Source organism: Symphalangus syndactylus, chromosome 18 (genome assembly GCF_028878055.3).
Source record: "Symphalangus syndactylus isolate Jambi chromosome 18, NHGRI_mSymSyn1-v2.1_pri, whole genome shotgun sequence".
NCBI classification, from domain to species: Eukaryota; Metazoa; Chordata; class Mammalia; order Primates; family Hylobatidae; genus Symphalangus; species Symphalangus syndactylus.
Window position 1 is genome coordinate 39,484,763 of NC_072440.2, and position 20,709 is coordinate 39,505,471.

Consider the following 20,709-nt stretch of genomic DNA (forward strand, 5'->3'; position numbering starts at 1 on the left):
AATGACTTTGAAATTTTATCAAGTCTATCTCTTTTCCTTTTGGCAAGACTATTCTTATACCTTTCCCAGTAGATGTTAATCTATCCTGTTTTTTTTTTTTTTTTCCCTTAGTATTTATTGATCATTCTTGGGTGTTTCCTCTCCTCTTAGGAGAGGGGGATGTGGCAGGGTCATAGGATAATAGTGGAGAGAAGGTCAGCAGATAAACACGTGAACAAAGGTCTCTGGCTTTCCTAGGCAGAGGTCCCTGCGGCCTTCCTCAGTGTTTGCGTCCGTGGGTACTTGAGATTAGGGAGTGGTGATGATTCTTAAGGAGCATGCTGCCTTCAAGCATCTGTTTAACAAGGCACATCTTGCACAGCCCTTAATCCATTTAACCCTGAGTTGACACAGCACGTTTCAGAGCGCACGGGGTTGGGGGTAAGGTTATAGATTAACAGCATCCCAAGGCAGAAGAATTTTTCTTAGTACAGAACAAAATGGAGTCTCCTATGTCTACTTCTTTCTACACAGACACAGTAACAATCTGATCTCTCCTTCTTTTCCCCACATTTCCCCCTTTTCTTTTCGACAAAACTGCCATCGTCATCATGGCCCGTTCCTGATGGTCGCTGTCTCTTCGGAGCTGTTGGGTACACCTGCAGAAAGGCTGTCACTTCACACTTGGAAGGTTGCACAGCGGCCAGGCAGAGGCGCTCCTCACATCCCAGATGATGGGCGGCCGGGCAGAGGTGCTCCTCACTTCCCAGATGGGGCAGCCGGGCAGAGGCGCTCCTCACTTCCTAGAGGGGGTGGTGGCTGGGCAGAGGCGCTCCTCAAATCCCAGACGATGGGCGGCCGGGCAGAGGTGCTCCTCACTTCCTAGACGGGGTGGCGGCCGGGCAGAGGCTGTAATCTTAGCACTTTGGGAGGCCAAGGCAGGCGGCTGGGAGGTGGAGGTTGCAGCAAGCTGAGATCAGGCCACTGCACTCCAGCCTGGGCAACATTGAGCATTGAGTGAGTGAGACTCTGTCTGTAATCCCAGCACTTCGGGAGGCCGAGGCGGGCAGACCACTCGAGGTCAGGAGCTGGAGACCAGCCCGGCCAACATGGCGAAACCCCGTCTCCACCAAAAAAACAAAAACCAGCCAGGCGTGGTGGTGTGTGCCCGCAATCCCAGGTAGTTGCAGGCCGAGGGAGGAGAATTACCGGAGCCCGAGGCAGGGAGGTTGCAGTGAGCCGAGACCACGCCATGACACTCCAGCCTGGGTAACACAGGGAGAGCGTCTCAAAAAAAGAAAGAAAGAAGGAAGGAAGGAAGGAAGGAAGGAAGGAAGGAAGGAAGTCTATCCTGTTTTTTAATTAAACTTCTAGTACAGAAGGCACATGGTCCCTTAGGAACTCATTGTGAAGTTAGAGGGTTTTCAGAGAAGGATTCTGTTGTTTATTTTTATTGTTCATCTTCTCCATAGGGATGATCAACTTTATATAAACAGCGCTGCATCCATGTAAAGTCATTTTATATGGCACTTGAGCAGATTGACAGATATTTAGAGAACATGACCACCTTAGAGAACAATTAGTTCAGTCCCTTCATTGTGACTGGTTTGTCTTCTTTCTTCCAGATTGAGATTACAAGTTTTTTTATTATAAATTCATGTTGTGTTGTTGACTTATATTCACTTTAGACCTTCATATTTTTTTGCCTACTTTTTGCATTGCTAGTATTCCCCTGCTCTGTGCTAAAATGTGCTAGTTCTGTCAGTCAATATCCAAAATATGTGTTTTTTTAAAAAATAAAAAGTGTGACAGGGTCTATGATGTATAGGACATAGGATTGACATGGCTATGACTCAGCATCCTGGGCTCCAACCATGATTCTGTCACAGCTACTGATATGACTTTGGGTGGGTAATTTACTGAGCTCAGAGGCCTCTAAGCCTCAGTTTATCACTATCAGATGTGTGGCCAGATTCAGAGCAGCTTTTTTCAATGGGTTTTCCATGGGATGTTAACAGATATAACGTGAAAAATGGTCCCATTTAAAAATAGGGTGGTGGTGGTTGGGAGGGGATGGGGAGGCAAAGATTAAATGAACCTAAACAGATTTCTTTGCTGAAGCGTGTGAGTCTTTCACATGTTTTGGCTTAAAAAAAAAGAATTGTAAATCTTCAGATCTTTAAGAGGCGTTTCCTGAAAGTATCCAACTATAGTTCCTTTTTTTTTTTTCTCTTTTTAATGCTTTAATGTCACTAACTCTTGACCAGGCTCATCCGCAAAGCAGAAGTATCCACTTTCCTTGATGCCCATCCCAGAAATACAGTAAGACACTCAGGAGAGCACTCAGGGCTCTTGACTATGGATGAGTTTATGCATTCCACGTGTACCTTTCTGCATCATCAACTCTTTGAGGGCAGGAGCCTTTCCTTATTTGCCTTGTGTAAAGAGTGTCTAGTCCCGTGCTTACACCTGGAAGATGTGTTCAATAAGTCAAACTGTCCATAAGTGGAAGGCACTGCCTTGAAAGTTTTGAGCTTCCCTGTCACAGAAAATGTTATTATAGAGTGAATTTTTGAAATGAGTGGAAACTGTAGTCAAGATGATATCTATGATCAGGAATCTGTGAGTTTCCTAAGGTTATAAAGATAACGTAAGAATAAAATTACTCATAGATGACCACAGATAGGTTAAAGAAGGGCAAAGTACAGCTTTGCAGGTGGTTCTTACTGGCTTCTTTCCTTGGTATGGATGAATTTGCCTATTACCAATTACAGAATTGTCTGATAATGTGAAATTATTAATTGGAGAAGTTTGTCCAGATTACCAATATATGAGGAATGGACAAAATGCCATGACATTTTCTTCATTGTTCACCTTGTACAATGCCACTGTGTACATACGAATTCAATTCATTAAATTTATGATGTGTTTGTTTTTCTACTTTGCTGTTCCATTACCTGTTGTATTCCTTATAAGCTTCTGGAAAGCATAAAATATGTCTCATATGCATTTATTTCTCCATTGATACTTAGTGTTTTATGATTATAGGAAGAACTCAATAAATATTTGTTGAAAAATAAAAAGATGACCATAGTGGCTCAGACATTTTTCCAATTTAGCATCTGAAGATAGAGATAGTAAATATGACGAGCTTATATGTAGCAGAAGTTAATGTTTTGAAAGTAGGGAAAAAAAACCCTATTATTTCACTACCAAAGAATAGCTATTGTTAAGACTTCAGATTATTTCTCTCGAGACATATTTCCCACAAAGAGAATTTTTATGTATAGTTATAATCATATTGTATATATAATTTTGTGTCCTGATTTTTTTCATTTGAAACTATGTTATAGCTACTCGGAGAGGCTGAGGCAGGAGAATGGCGTGAACCCGGGAGGCGGAGCTTGCAGTGAGCCGAGATTGCGCCACTGCACTCCAGCCTGGGCGACAGTGCGAGACTCCGTCTCAAGAAAAAAAAAAAAAAAAAAAAAAAAAGAAAGTGTTTATAATAATTATATTTGCTCTTTTGTATATAGGAAATATTTTTACAATAAAATTTTTAAAATCATAGAAGTCTTAAGTAATACAGTTTTCACAAACAGAATTTTTAATTGTTTTTACATGGTTTCCTTAAACATTTATTATCTTATTATTATGTTTCTTATGAAGTTTTGCCTTCATTATTTATTTATATGCAAGATCTGGAGTAGACATTTTTAGACATGAATATTTTTTATGTCTTTCCTTTTGAATATTTTCAAAGCATCAAACACTTATTGGCAAACTGCTTTTCAAACGTATGCGTCAATATTTGCTATTTCAAACAATGTATGAACATTCCAAATTCATTGCAAGTTCACCAGCAAAGAACTTTTTTTACTTTTTAAAATAGTGACTGATTTTAATGGGAAAATGCTTTATTATTTTGTTTAATTTCTGAGAGCATTTTTTGGTCATATTACTCAGGTCAAATCTTTTCTCATACTTGTCATTTTTGTTCTTTTGTGAATTGTCCATTTATGTCTTTCCATTTATTTTCCTTATTGAATTGTATGAATGCTTCATTCCACAAAACATGCTATTTCCTGCAGGGGCTGTATATTCACACACCACTGCATTGCTGATGCCCAAGGATAGTGTATGAAACAGGGTAAAATCACCATCAGCAGTCAGCTGGAGCAGCTTGTTCTGTGGACTGTTTTGCAATGCAATAATGATGAGGGAGCTGAGTTACTAAACAGTCCCCTCTTTCTGTTAATTCAGTATTGCAAAAGCAAGGCCTGGCGAGTGAGGTCTGTGTGGCAGGCTTCATTCTTCCCTTTGTCTCAACTATTATTAGATAGGTCCAGAAATTGCTGGTACGTTGGGGCTGTGGGCACATTTGGTTTATGTTGCTTTCTGAGATATTAAGTGTCGCAACAGCTCGCTACGGTTTACTCTTCACTTGAGCAAATTGACAACAGCTTGTCTGTGACTCCTTAAGACTAATGAGAATCAACCTCATTTTAGGAGAGGGGACAGATTGTGTCTGTACTTGGCATCCTTCTGCAGACATTCTTCTGCAGCTGGGATTGCTTGAGACACTTCACAGAGTTGAGGACTCATATTGACAGAGAAATGTCCATTTTGTCTGAGGAGCTGCTGAATCTGTCAGCATCTGCTGGCAGAAGTGCTTTCGCTAGCATGACTTCACCCCTCAAATCCCTGGATGTGACAAAAGTCAATATAAGATCTCTGCAGTCTATTTCAGTCCTTTGTCATTTTATCAGATAACTAAATACTAAATGCCTTCAGATACATCATAAGCTAAGGTCTCCTTTGAAAACGGGACAGACACTTTACAAACTACATCAAAGCATGCATATAAGTTTTATTTTTAATACTTTTTTTTGTCTTGCATGAAATACTTGAAAATAGTGCAGGTATTACTGGTGCCACAAAAATTGTCCTATAGCAAAGAAAATAAAAGCTCTTTTACCTTAATAGCAAAAGTTTTGTGTAGAAATGACTTGAGGATAGAAGAGGTTTTTCCAAATATGATTTCGTTTTTCTTTTCTTTCTTTCTTTCTTTCTTTCTTTCTTTCTTTCTTTCTTTCTTTCTTTCTTTCTTTCTTTTCTTTCTTTCTTTCTTTCGTTCATTCTCTTTCTTTCTTTCTTTCGTTCATTCTTTCTCTTTCTTTCTTTTTCTTTCTTTCTCTTTCTTTCTTTCTTTCTTTCTTTCTTTCTTTCTTTCTTTCTTTCTTTCTTTGACTCTGTGATACCTTCTTATTACATGTACAAATAAATCTTAATTCTTTTTGGCTATCTTTTCTGTGTGAATTTTATTTTATTTTAAAAATAGCTTTACTGAGATATCCTTGACATATACAAATTGTATATACTAAAAGTGTGCAACTTGATGTTTTATGCTATGTATTTATTGTGAAATGATTACATTCCAGCTAATTAACATATCTATCACTTCTACATAGTTACCGTGTGGGTGTGTGTGTGTATGTGTGTGTAGATGTATGTATGTGAAATTCAATGTGAATTTTGGACTCTATAATATTGTTAAACACTTTAAAAATCAACTTTCTTGTTTCTACCTCAGTATGTCTGCACATACATTCTCCCCAAGAAACAAACCCATTCTTGTCAGTGGGGACTTTACTTCTTTCGACATTTGCCTCCTCAATTTTCTTCTTCAGTTCTGTCTCCTCCACATTATGTCAGCTCACATATTCAAAATATGTTGTCTTACAAATCCTCTTGGGTATGTCTGTGTACTATTTCCTTAAGATAAAACTAATTTTACATTCTTTATGTTTTCCAGTGTGTTGACTAGAAATTTTTTTTATGCACTGTGTATCTAATGCAGTTGTTTGATTCTCTTTCGCTCTAAAACATTCATGAGATTCAAATTGTGATCATATTTCCAGGTAATTGAAGGACACATGAGTTTAGGGTTATTGATTTCATATTTTAAATAAAATCACAAATTAAGGATTTATAAAATAAAATAGATTGTGATTATATTTTTTGTTTGTCCCTTAGTCTTTAAATAAGTGGTTTTCACAAAATTTTCTTTTAAAGGTATTTTCAAATCTCTGATGAGGCCATGCTTAAAAATACTTAAACCCATTATAAAGTAGTGGTACTGATGGTGATGTTTGAGGTAATATCTTTGAGTGTGGGGATTATGTGATTTTGGAACTCTGCATGTAGACCAAGTTCTGGCAACAGTTTGGAATAGAGAGGACAACTTTGGCCGGCTGGAGCAACAGCAAAATCTGATGGTGATAACTCTCAAGAGAGTCCGTGTAAGGCTTAGTAAAGATGCATGGAGGAACTGTATGCATCTGATTTTTATTCACTAAAATTAAATTCTGAGATTCCAAATGCAATACTGAAATTGTGAGCTCTTTCTTTGACAACAAATGTGTCCAGGGAGATGATGAGCTTGTTAAACATCAAGGTTATAATTCAAATGATACCATCAAGTTGAAGAAGTGTAAAAAGATATACAGACACAATGTTTGAGGAATCATTTGCCAGCGTTACATTGGAAAATATGTTGCATAGGGTTTTCTTAAGCTTATTCCTTTGTTGTTGTTGTTGTTGTTGTGGAGATAGTCTCACTATATTTCCCAGGCTGGTCTCAAACTCCTGGGGCTAAGTGATTTTCCCACCTTGGATTAAAGGTGTGAGCCACTGCACCTGGCCATGCTTACTTTCGAGTGGTTGTTGATAATGATGATGTCGATAAAGAGCAATTAAGTATGAATTTGAGTTATTTACTTCTTATAACAATATACTATGTTATAATTATGTCCATTTATAAATAAGAAAATTAAGGCTCCTAGAGCAGATGTGATTTGCCCTAGGTTATATAGCTAGTAAGCTGCAGTTAGGATTTGAACCCACTTCTCACTGAGTCCAAAGACCAATATTTTGAGATACTGAAAAGTTTTTTAGGATATAGAAAATGAGTCACGAATAGTTACTATGACATATAAAAGAGGGATTCCTTGTGTATTCTGAGAAGTTCCAATGAGTTAGTGTTGGTCAAGTCGCCTCTTGGTGTATTGTTAACATTTCTGGTTAAACCCTGAACTCTGCAGCCATCAGGAGATTATAGCCCAAGAACAAAGGGATCATAGATAGTCTCCCACATAACGATGTCTGGCCTTTGACAAACATCAGTGTCTTCACTTTGACAATGGTATGTTTTCTTTTGCTTATCATCCCTAGTTAAATCTTTTTATAATCTCAGCTGAATTGGTTGAACAATGATAGTCATTTTCATCCCTTGATATGAAGAGATGGTCACTAAACTCAAAGAAAGGAAAAAGTGTAAATATGACACTTCTGAGCCGGGGAAGCAAAGTGTAAACTGAGGCAACAGTTTTCTTCTTTAGGAAGTATTTAAGCCATGATGCTATTTTTCAGTATAATTGCTATGAGAATAAGAGTACTTGCTAATGAACACTCTCATTGTATATTAATAGCTGTACTAATTGAGCATTTATTATATGCCAGGTATGGCACATAAGGCTAACTGCATGCTTTCTCATTTAATTTTTACAATGACCTTATGATGTATATGCCATTAATATTTTCATGCCATAGATTAGCAACCTGAGGCATGGAAAGGGTAAATCACTTTCTAAGATTACACGTTTTATTACTGGCTTAATCAGATGATGTCTAAGCATCATGATGACATAGTCTGTGCTATTAACAACTCTCTCCTGCTTCTTGCACTTTAAGCATTCTACATGATTTTTACACATGATTTTGCTCATGGTTTACCTAGACGATTTTGAAACTCAATCAAGTTATGGCTACAGGATTATATGAAGGGATACCATAAAAACCCTGTCTATTAATTGCTGTTGGTTTTGCTTTAGCAGAAGACACATTGGATTGGGCATCAGGGCAAATGGGTTCTGGCAAAAGATATGCTCTTGGAACCACTTCTTTCAGCTGTTAAGTGGAATGAATAATGCTTCACTTGCATAAAGGCAGGGGCTGGACAAGATAGCATCTTTGACTGAATATCCACAGAGCAACGCATTTCTGTTTTTGTGTGTGTGCTGTGCATTATGCTAAGAATGCTATTTTATTTTATTATTATTTTTTATTATACTTTAAGTTTTAGGGTACATGTGCACAATGTGCAGGTTAGTTACATATGTATACATGTGCCATGTTGGTGTGCTGCACCCATTAACTCATCATTTGACATTAGGTATATCTTCTAATGCTATCCCTCCCCCCTCCCCCCTCCCCCCAACGCATTTCTAATTGTGTTCTTTAGGGGCCAGGGTTTCTGGCATAAGCATGAATTGAGCATCTTAAAAGATATCATAAAAGCATGAAGGAAAGAAATCTCTTGCCTCTTGGTATAAGGTGAACATCTCTGATTGAACCCTGGATTCTGCAGCCAACAAGGGGCTACAGCCCAAGAACAAAGGGATCATAGGTAGTCTCCCACATAGCAATGCCTCTCCTTTGAGAAACATCAGTGTCTTCACTTTGACAGTGCTACATTATCTTTTAGTTATCATCCCTAGCTAAAAATAATTTTAGAAGGGTGTAGAAAGAAGAGGTATATCTAAGATACTCTCTTCAAAGTACCAAGGTTGATTGATGATTCTTTTCAGAAACAAGAAACTTTCTTAAAATATAATATGTTGATGGCTTTGTTGAGTTAGCAATTTATCATAGCACATAGTTCTGTGGGTAATTTATCATTGAATCAGGTTCCCTTTACTCTGTCCCAATAATATAGGTTAATTTGGGACATGTAGTTTCTGAAATATTGGCAAACTCATTTTGAATTATTATTTTAGAAGCTGTGGAGACATTTATCTCCTTTCGATTTCATACCCTTGACTTTAGTCCTCATTCTAGACATGAGAAGTATGTGGTATTGTGTGAGCATCTGTAAAGATTGTAAATAATATTAATTAACATGGCTGTGCTTTTTCTCCTCACAATGGATTCTTTTGCTAGGCTGGTAATAATCGTGTTTTTGGTAAAAACACCTCATGGAATTTTTTTCCTTTCTCATAAAATAGCTGTTTACTGTAAATTGAGATAGCCTCTCAAGTCTGGAACACCTTCCGATTCATCAAAAAGGGACAACCTAATATTCCAAGGCAGACTCAATCCTTTTAACACACATACATTTTAGGGCCAGTCAAGAGAAGTGGCCTGTTCTGTAGGAAAACATTTCTTGGCACATTATTATTTTAAGTGCTTGCAGGAGACCACAGAGGGAGAGAAAAGAGACAGCAACAACTTCTAGTATGCCTGGGGGATGACTTGTTCTTTCATATTTGTGGAACCCTATGTCAAGAGAGAAAACATCTAAAAATAAAAACGCATTTACTCAGATCCTCTAGGGCAAGGTGCAAAGAGCCTGTGCTGTAGGAGCTCAGATTAAAAATTAAATGGTTGAAACCTGCAGAACAACTGCCATCAGCAGAATCGTGGGCTTCTTCTGGTTAACTTTGTGCCATTCTGTTAGTTTCCATAAATTGGCCTTGGGTACTGATGTTCTTTGGTCTTTTTTTGTACTGTCCATAACTAATAGTGACTGTTGCTGGTAAATTGTTTCTTCAGTCCAGTGATTATTGGCCTTTCAAAGCATTGACTTCCTCCACCAATATATACAGTCACCAGATGGGATCTGGTTTGTTCAACATTCTAGTCAAGTTCCAAGTGGTAGGAATCAAAATTCCACTCTAGTTTATATATATTATTCCTGTAGCTCTTCCCTTGAGATGTGGCATGGGATGGAAAATGGAGCCTATGTGTGGTATAGGCACTACTTAAAATTTATCAATAGAGAGGGATCCATGAGGAGGAGGAAGCAAGCCAAAGAGATTGGGCAGGCTAATTTTCTTCTAGATGGTTCCTGCTCTCTTGGATTTTACTCCAATTCCCCACTCTTTCCATAGGAGTAAAAATCTTAAGACTTGAACTAAAGTTGAATTTTAATTCCCAAATGGTGTAGCATCCTTCATTTCTATACGTCTCATTATCAGCCCATACCCCTGCCATTGCCACTACCATATTTTCAAATGTCTTTCAACTCTCCAAAACCTACTGACCCTAGTTTATCATGCATTTGAAAGGCTCCCCACTTTTTGTAGAACTTCAGGTATTTTAAAACATATTTAGAAAGACTCTAAATAAACTGGCGTGAGTCTATAGCTAATGTTTGACCAAAAAAAAAAAAAAAGTAAAAAAGTGTGCTGTAAAATTTTGAAGATTGATTGTGCCAATTGGAATGGCATTTTTGAAAAGAAACTATTTCATCCATAAATGGTAAATATATATGTCTTTGTTTAAAAAGTACATTAATGCAAAATTCTCCACCCCCATGTATTTTTAGCTTTCATATCCATCTAACCTAAATACAGTCATGCATCACTTAATGAGAGGCATACATTCTGAGAAATATATCATTAGGCAATTTTGTCCTTGTGCAAACATTGTAGAGTGTACTTAGATAAACCTGGGTGGTATAGCCTAGTATACACCTAGGTTATATGGTATATTCTATTGCTCCTAGACTACAAACCTGTACAGCTTGCTACTGCACTGAACACTGTGGGCAATTGTAACACAATGACAAGTATTTTTGTATCTAAGCATATGTAAACACAGAAAAAGTACAGTAAAAATACGAAATAAAAGAGGAAAAAAAGTGACCTCTGTATAGGACGCTTACCATGAATGAAGCTTGCAGGAGTAGAAGCTGCTCTGAGTGAGTGAGTGGTGAATGAATATAAAGGCCCAGAACATTACTGTACACTACTATAAACACTGTACACTTAGGGTACACTAAATTTATAAAAATACCTTTTTTACCGTTCAACTCAGCAATCCTATTACTGGGTATATACCCAAAGGAATATAAATCATTCTATTATATCATAAAGACACATGTAGTCATATGTTCATTGTAGCACTATTCATAATAGCAAAGATATGGAATCAACTTAAATGCCCATCAATAATAGTAGATTGGATAAATAAAAAGTAGTACATATATACCATGGAATACTATGCAGCCATACAAAAGAATGAGATCATGTCCTTTGCAGGAATATAGATGGAGCTGGAAGCCATTATCCTTGGCAAACTAATGCAGAAACAGAAAACCAGATACTGCATGTTCTCACTTACAAGTGTGAGCTAAATGATGAGAACACATGGACACATAGAGGAGAAAAACAAACACCGGGGCCTACTAGAAGATGGATGGTGGGAAGGGGGAGAGGATCAGGAAAAATAAGGTACCAGGCTTAATGCCTGGTGATGAAATAATCTGTACACCAAACTTGCATGACATGAGTCTACTTATATAACAAACCTGCACATGTACCCCTGAACTTAAAAGTTAAGAAAATTTCTTTCTTCAATAAAAAATTAACAGCTAATTTTCATTTTTAACAATTTTGACTCTTTTGTAATAACACTACTTAAAACATAAAGCATCGTCTAGCTGTACAAAAATATTTCCTTTCTCTGTGTCCTTGTTATATAAGCTTCTTATGAAAAAATTTCTAGTTATCTCTTTTATTTTTTGAACTTTTTTCTTAACAACTAAGATACAAATACACATATTAATCTAGGCCTACATAGAGTCAGTATCAATAATATCACTGTCTTTCACCTTCATACCCTGTCTTACTGAAGATTTTCAGGGGCAATAACATGCAAGGAGCTGCCATCATCTCTGATGACAATGCCTTCTTATGGAATACCTCTTGATGTGCCTACTTGAGGCTGTTTTACAGTTAACTATTTTTTTTTAATAAGTAGAAGGACCACACTCTAAAATGATGACAAAAAGTATAGCAAACACATAAATTAGTAACCGTTATTTGTTATCATTATCATGTATTATGTAGTACACATAATTGTGTGTGCTCAAATTTATATGAATGACAGCACAGTAGGTTTTTGATGCCAACATTGCTACCAACATGTGAATACTGCTTTCCATTATCACATTACTATGCCTACGGTGTATTAATAACTAGGCTATAGGAATTTTTCAGCTTCGTTGTAATCTAATGGGACCACTGTAGTATGTGGTCCCTTGTTGACCTAAATGTCATTATATGGCACATGATTATACTTGAAAATAATCAAAGTTATCAGATAGAGAAGGCTTAGGGATGCAGAATCATCTTTACAAGTTTTTGCTGCTTTGAGACAAATCCGACCCCGACTATTACCAGCTTAGAGACACCTCCTAGCTGCCTCTAGAGATGTATATCATCTTTGATCAGGGACTGGGGACCTAAAACAGGAACAATAGCATAGCATGCTTTTATGTGCAATTAATTTTCAAATATTAAAAAATTACCTTCAATATTGTTGTTATATTATCTGCATAGTATTAGGAACAATGAGTAATAACTTATAAGTGAAAAAATACCTATGCTGCAAAAAAATCTTTTAATGTTGACTCCAGTTTCAGCAGAATAAATTTGTCTGATGATAGCCCCAGTGTCTACAGAAAATATACATTTTCTATTATTGGGGTTACAGTGTATGTAGAAGCACTGTGAGAAACCTTGACATTTTGGCAGAAAAGGATTTTTAACAATAAAATTCAAGAAAAGGTCATATTAGTAGAAATTCTGGTAGTCATTTTAAATGTCTCCCACATTATATGGCATCATAAATGCGTTTAATATCAGATTGAATTATGGCTGTAATTTTTAGCCTTAGTAGTCTGAACATCATTTCATACCTAGCTTAATATCCTGGAATGTTACATGTGGTTTCTGCTTTATTTAAAATAGAGGAATGACAAGGGTGATGAATACATTTTAATTCTGTTTTCTCATCTCATTTTCTATTGCAAATGAATTTTTTTTCAGAAGTAGGTATGCCTACTTGTATCTTTGCAAAATGCATTTTCAGAAAATAAGTTTGGAATATTCATTTAAATCCTATTTCTTGTGACCCAATGTAAACTCTGTGCTGTTAAATCTAAAGTGTGTAAGTTCTTATAGCTGAGCAGTAATTTTAGTGACATTTTAATGTCATGTCCTCTCCTTAGCAGCCCGTTTGCATATTGCATGCAGGCTACACGTCAGGGTTTTTAAAAACATGAGGTGTCTTGGCAAATGATTTTGACACAACTTGTCCTCTTGGACCAACTGTATTTTATAAACATTTTAATGCTTTACTTTTGAATGATCCATTTCACTAAGAGTCAGAAAACTGAGTTTCTGTCATGCCATGGTGACATGATGCTGACCTTGCTGAGCTAGTTACTTACTCCTTTTACCTAAATGTTTAATAGAACACACCTAGCCCTGTGTGGGCATGAGAGGGAAATGGGCCCAGAGGTTGCAGAGGTTGCATTCAGAAGCCATGAAGCTGTGGTCAGTTTCTCCCTAAAGCATTGTACCTCCCTTAGACAACTTCCTCTTTGGGGAGTTGCAATATCTAGAAACTTCAGAGGAAGGGGTCCAGCTGCAGGGATACGGTTAAAAGTTTTTTCAGAGGAGCCACTTTGCATGGCAGTGGGCCATTTCCTGCTATCACTCAGGCCTAGCCTACCCACAAGTTACAGTCTTTGGCAAGAAACAGAAGGAAACAGTGGTGGCTCTTGGAGCCACATGCTCCATTTTTGATGGTGCTCTTTGCGCAGTGAATGCCAGCTGCTCGTCAATCAGGTATGCTGCTGTTGTTCTGAGAGTGATTAGGAACAAAAGGGATGATGCAGATGTGTCAGGCTATGGGAAGTGCAAATGCATATTTTCGGGGCACTGAATGTAGAGAGATTTAGAAGTTTCCTGTTGGAAAGCAGGCTACAGAAGCAGGAAGGCAAAATGATTTTGACACCAATACCAACCAAGGGCAAGAAGTGGAAGCTTGGAAATATACTTGTTTGGGAATAAGAAATTGATAACACAAATATGCTTTTAAAAAAGAAAGATAAGAAAGGTCATGAAAGAATTGTGAAGGTCCAGTCTGTCCTATTTCCTTTGCTACCACCTGAGTCTAAGTTACTATGATCTCACTCTTGCATGAATGCAGTCATCTCCTACCTAAGCCCTTTATGTTCATCTTGCTCCTTGGAGGCTGGCCTCCACATCCTTGAAAATACAAGTCTGATTTTGCCTCTCCTCTGCCCAAACCTGCCAACAGCTTCCCAACTCATGAGGAGTGAGATCAAATGTCTTGCCATGGCTGACACGGCATTCCTGGGCCTGGCCCTGACCTTCTCTGTCCTTATCTTGCACCACTCTTACTGTCACTTGCTCCCTTCAGGTCCCTCTGTTTCCTTGCCGCTCTTTTATATGCCATCCCTCCACAGGGCCTTTCCACCTTCGTTTCTGATTAGAAATCATTCTCATCTGTTCAAACGGCACTTAAAAAGAGAGGTTCTGTGGCCATGCTATCGAAAGTAGCACACTCACATGCACCCATGACTTTCTCTCCACTTACCCTATCTTCTTCACAGCACGTAGCACCACCTGTCATATTCTATCAAGTTGAACCATATGAAATTGCCTTTGGGTGGATCAAGAACAGCTGAATATTGGCCATGTCATTTGGTTCAAACTAAAATATATTTATTAATTTGTTTATTATTTGTATTTCTTCTATACTATGATTGAAACCCCGTGGGTCAAAGGTTTTGTTTTGTTTTTGGCAACATCTCCAATGTCTAAAGCACAGCAGGAACTTAGACAAGTTGTATTGAATTAACGGAAAGGAAGAAGAAAAGCCATATAACTTGTTGACAGTAAGCACTGAACACTTATATGAAAAATGATCTCTCTCCCTTTCTCTGTCTCTGTTTTGTGTGTGTGTGAGACAGAGAAAGAGGAGAGAGAGGAAGCACTATAGGACTCTAGAAAAAGGTGATGGGATGGGCTTCAGAGGGAGTCCAGAAAATTAAAGGATTTATTTGGATCCATGTAAAGTTCAGTGTAATGTTTCTAGTTGTAGCTAGGGGCTATGTATGCACCTATAATTATTATATATTTTTTCCATGTGGTTTTCTGAAACTGGGACCAAGTGGGATCAAACAAGCTTTGGATAATATAATTGTGAACTGAAAAAGTTTCATAATTGGTAAATTACAAGGATTCAGCTTGCCAATTGTGCTGTAAGTTGATTTTTGCTAGAGAAAATAAGTTACTTTTTACTAACAGTTCTAGAAACATGGCTAATAATCTTGCTGTCATCCCTGCTACGGATGCTTAGAAATACTAGATAAAATAAGTAACCTCTTCCATGCATGTCTAATCTTGAAAGGAAATAAAATCATCACTATGGGTCAGAAGTAAAGGTTGAATTGAAAACCCCAGGGATAAACATTTGAATTGATGCTGTGGCTGCCTTTGGGACAGTATTATTAGTCTCACTAACAAAGGGCTTGAGATATGAAATGGAAAATTGAGGTTCTGTGGGTTGGAACAGAGATCTTCAGCACAAAGTTGTGACCTTGGAATGGAAAGGACTGAAAAAAAATTAATCATCAGAACAGAAGAGACGAGGAAGCTGTGTCTTAGAAAAAGAATGTCTCCTTCAAAGACACATCTCTATGGATTTGTACCTCATTTAGTTTGGGAATTGAATTTGTACTATTTGTGTAGTATGGAAAAATCACAACTTAAAAAATTAACTACAGAGAGCCCAGATTACTGATACTTCTAAAGCACCTGGCAGAATCTGTTACAAACTTCTTAGGGGAAAGATACCATTCAACCAAGTTTCACAAGATTCCTACACATAAATATCTTCTAAAGATTAACTCACAACCTCAAACTATAAAACATAAGAGCAAAATCCCCCATAAGTGAGAGTTAGCAAACACAAAGAGCAGGATTAGAATAAGACCTGAAAATGATGGAACTATCACATAGACTATGAAAAACAAATATTGAAAATGATAGACATAAATGAATTATAAATATAAGAAAAAAATAAGGTTCAAAAAGAACACACATTATAAAGGTGAAAGCTAAAGTAACTGAAATCAATAATTTATCATAGGTTAAACAAATTAGATACAGCTGGAGAGAAAATTAGTGGACTGTAATGTAATTTGGAGAAATCAACCAGAAGGCACTGAAAAGAAAATGGTAGAAGGATATGAAAAAGAAGTTAAGAGACATGTTGGAGAGTATAAGATTCAATATATGTTTCATAGGCCTTCTAGAAGGAGAGCACAGGAAGAATTGGGAAGAGGCAGTATCTGACTGTAATGCAATTAAATTAATAATTTAAATTAAAAGACAACAAAAAGAATACCACATGGATTTGAAATTAAATAAACACACTTCTAAACAACTCATGAGTCAAGCAAAAAACATAATGAAAATTAGAAAATATTTAAAACTGAATGTTAATATTAATTAAATTAATACATTAAATATTGTGTGAGAAGCAACAAAAGTTATAGTTAGAAAGTTATAGCTTTAAATGCCTATATAAGAAAATGAAAAAAGGTACAAATTTAAAAAAATTAACTTTTAATTTTTTTGGCTATATAGTAGATGTATATATTTATAGGCTACATGAGATATTTTGATACAGGCATGGAATGTATCACAATCACATCAGGGTAAATGGGGTGTCTGTCACCTCAAGCATTTATTTTTTGTGTTACAACCGATCCAATTATACTCGTTTAGTTATTTAAAACTGTACAATTAAATTATTTTTGACTATAATCACCCTGTTGGGCTAGCGAATCTTAGGTCTTATTCATTCTATTTTTTTGTACTCATTAACCATCCCCACTTCCTTTCCTCCTCCACTACCCTTACCAGCCTATGGTAACCATCCCTTTACCATCTATCTCCATGAGTTCAATTGTTTTAATTTTTAGCTCCCACAAATAAGTGAAAACATGCAAAGTTTGTCTTTCTGTGTCTGTCTTATTTAACTTAACATAATGACCTCGAGTTCCATCCACATTGTTGTAAATAACAGAATCTCATTCTTTTTAATGGTTTAATAGTACTCCATTGTGTATATGTACCCCATTTTCTTTATCCGTTAATCTGCTAATGGATTGCTACCAATACCTGGCTATTGTGAATAGTGCTACATGGGAGTGTAGATATCTCTTTGATATACTGATTTCCTTTCTTTTGGGTATATATCTAGGAGTGGGATTGCTGGATCATATGGTAGCACTATTTTTAATTTTTTGAGGAACCTCCAAACTGTTCTCCACACTGGTTGTACTAATTTACATTCCCACCAACAGTGTACAAGGGTTCCATTTTCTTCACATCCTCGCCAGCATTTGTTGTTGCCTGTCTTTTGGATAAAAGCCATTTTAATGAGAGTGAGATGATATCTCACTGTAGTTTTGATCTGCATTTCTCAATGATGTTGAGCACCTTTTCATATATCTGTTTTCCAGTTGTATGTCTTCTTTTGAGAATTTTTGACTCAACTCTTTCACCGATTTTTGAATTAGCTTATTAGATTTTTTTTAATAGTGTTGTTTGTGCTCCTTATATATTCTAGTTATTAATCTCTTATCAGATGGATAGTTTGCGAATATTTTCTCCCATTCTGTAGGTTTTCTCTTTGCTTTGTTGGCTGTTTCCTTTGCTGTGCAAAAGCTTTTTAACGCAATGTGATCTCATTTGTCCACTTTTGTTTTGGTTGCCTGTGCTTGTGGAGCATTACTCAAGAAATTTTTGCCCAGTCCAGTGTCCTGGAGAGTTTCCCCAATGTTTTCTTTCAGTAGTTTCATAGTTTGAGGTATTAGATTTAAGTCTTTCAGCCATTCTGGTTTTGTATATGGTGAGAGATAGGGATTGAGTTTCACTCTTTTGCATATGGATATCCAGTTTTTCCAGCACCATTTATAGAAGAAATCATCCTTTCCCTAACGTATGTTCTTGGCATTGTTGTTGAAAATGAGTTCCCTGTAGATGTATGGATTTATTTATGGGTTCTGTATTCTATTCCACTGGTCTATGTGTCTGCCTTTATGCCAATACCATGCTGTTTTTGTTACTTTAGCTCTATAGTATAATTTGGAAGTCAGGTAATGTGATTCCTCCAGTTTTGTTCCTTTTGCCTAGGATAGATTTGGCTATTCTGGGCCTTTTGCGATTCCATATACATTTTAGGATTTTTTTTCTGTTTCTGTGAAGAATGTCATTGGTATTTTGATAGGGAGTGCATTGAATCTGTAGATTGCTTTGGATAGTATGGACATTTTAACAACATTGATTCTTCCAGTCCAAGAACATGGGATATCTTTCCATATCCTCCATTTTTTGTGTCCTCTTCAATTTCTTGCACCAGTGTTTTATAGTTTTCACTGTAGAAATCTTTCACTTTTTTGGTTAATTTCTAGGTATTTTATTTAATCTGTAGCTATCATAAATGGTACTACATTCTTGATTTCTTTTTCAGATTGTTCACTCTTGGCATTTAGAAATGCTACTAATTTTTGTATATTGATTTTGTATCCTGCAAATTTACTGAATTTGCTTACCAGTTCTAATGTTTTTTGAGAGAGTCTTTAGGTTTTCCCAAATATAAGAGCATATCATCTGCAAACAAGGGAAATTTGACTCCTTCCTTTCTAATTTGGATACCCTGTGTCTTTTTCTCTTGTCTTACTGATCTAGCTAGGACTTTCAGTACTATGCTGAGTAACAGTGGTGAAAATGGGCATCCTTATCATGTTCCTGATCTTAGAGAAAAGGCTTTCAGTGTTTCTTCCTTTAGTGTGATACTAGGTATATGTCTTTTGTATATGGCTTTATTGTGTTGAGGTATGTTCCTTCTATACATAGTTTTTTGAGGGTTTTTACCATGAAGGGATGTGAAATTTTATCAAATGCTTTTTCAGCATCAATTGAAATGGTTTTTGTTTTTCATTCTGTTGATATGATCTATCACACTGATTGATTTGCATATGTTGAACTATCCTTGCTTCCCTGGGATAAACCCCACTTGGTCATGATGAATTATATTTTTAATGTGTTGTTGAATTTGGTTTGTTAGTATTTTGTTGAGGATTTTTGCATCAATATTCATCAGTGATGTTGGCCTGCAGTTTTCTTTTCTTGATGTGTCTTTGTCTGGTTTTGGTAGCAGGGTAATACTGGCATCGTAGAATGAGTTTGGAAGTATTCTCTCCTCTATTTTTCAAAATAGTAACATTGTTATTAGTTCTTCTTTAAATGCTTGGTAGAATTCAGCAGTCAAGCCATCAGGTACACAGCTTTTCTTTACTGGGAGACTTCTTTATTATAGTTTTGATCTTGTTACTTATTGGTCTGTTCAGGGTTTGGATTTCTTCCTGGTTCAGCCTTTGTAGGTTGTATGTGTCTAGGAATTTGTTCATTTATTCCAGATTTTTTAATTTACTGGGATTTAGTTGCTCATAGTAGCCACTAACGATCCTTCAAATTTCTACAGTATCAGTTGTAATATCTCCCTTTTCATCTCTATTTTATTTATTTGTGTCTTCTCTCTTTTTTCTTAACTGGCTAAAGGTTAATCTATTTTGTCTTTTCAAAAAACAAACTTTTTTTGTGGATCTTTTGTATTTTCTTTGTTTCAATTTCATTTATTTCTGCTCTGAACTTTATTATTTTTTCTTCTACTAGTTTTGGGTTTGGTTTGCTCTTGCTTTCCTAGTTCTTTAAGACACACCATTGGGTTTTTTATTTGAAGTTTTAATTCTTTTTTGATGTAGGCACTTAAAACTGTAAGTTTTCCTTTCAGTACTGCTTTTGCTGTATCCCATAGGTTTTGGTATGTTGTGTTTCCATTATCACTTGTTTCAAGAAATTTTACAATTTCCCTCTTAATTTCTTCGTGACCCACTGGTCATTCAGGAGCATATTGTTTAATTTCTATGTGTTTGTATAGTTTCCAAAATTCCTCTTGTTTTGATTTCTAGTTTTCTTCCATTGTGGTTGGAGAATATAGTTGATATTATTTCAAATTTTTTGAATGTTTTAAAACTTGTTTTGTGACCTAACATGTGGTCTGTCCTTGAGAATGATCCATGTGCTGAGGAAAAGAATGTGTATTCTGTGTATTCTGCAGCCATTAGATGAAATGTCCTGTAAATATCTATTGGGATCATTTGGTCTATAGTGCATATTAAGTCTGATGTTTCTTTGTTGATTTTCTATCTGGGAGATCTGTCCTATGATGAAAGTGGGGTGTTGAAGTCTCCAGCTGCTATTTTCTTGGGGTCTGTTTCTTTATCTCTAATAATATTTGCTTTGTATATCTGGGTGCTCCAATATTGGGTACATCTATTTATAATTGTTATATCCTCTTTCTGAATTGATCCCTTTATCATTATATAATGACAGTCTTTTTCTCTTCTTACAGTTTTTGTTTTGAAGTCTATTTTGTCTAAGTATAGCTACTCCTGCTCTTTTTGTTTCCATTGGCATGGAATATCTTTTTCCAACCTTTTAGTTTCAGTCTGTGTGTGTTTATATGTGAAGTGTGTTTATTGTAGGCAATGTATGTTTGAAGGATATTAGCACCAGATATACTATTCTAGGGTAAAAGTTTTTTCTTTATGCCCTTTAACTATTTCATGTCACTCTCTCCTGGTCTTTAAGGTTTCACTGAAAAGTCTGCTGACAGACATATTGGAGCTCCATTGTGTTATGTGTTTCTTTTCTCTTGCTGCTTTTAGGATTCTTTCTTTCTCCATAACTTTTGGGAGTTTGATTATTAAACACCTGC

At 36.4% G+C, this 20,709-nt stretch overlaps 1 protein-coding gene across 4 annotated transcripts in view; it reads left to right on the forward strand.

Annotated features, from left to right (window-relative positions):
• PDE4D (phosphodiesterase 4D) overlaps positions 1 to 20,709 on the forward strand; it is a 1,541,788-nt gene that overhangs the window by 240,114 nt on the left and 1,280,965 nt on the right. Inside the window, exon 1 of one of the 4 annotated variants that reach the window (XM_063622612.1) lies at positions 7,055 to 7,183. The exons of the other annotated variants lie outside the window; for them this stretch is intronic. The gene's annotated coding sequence lies outside the window, so the exon portion shown is untranslated. Of the gene's footprint in view, positions 1 to 7,054; positions 7,184 to 20,709 lie in introns of those variants that run through there. 4 annotated transcript variants of the gene reach the window in all.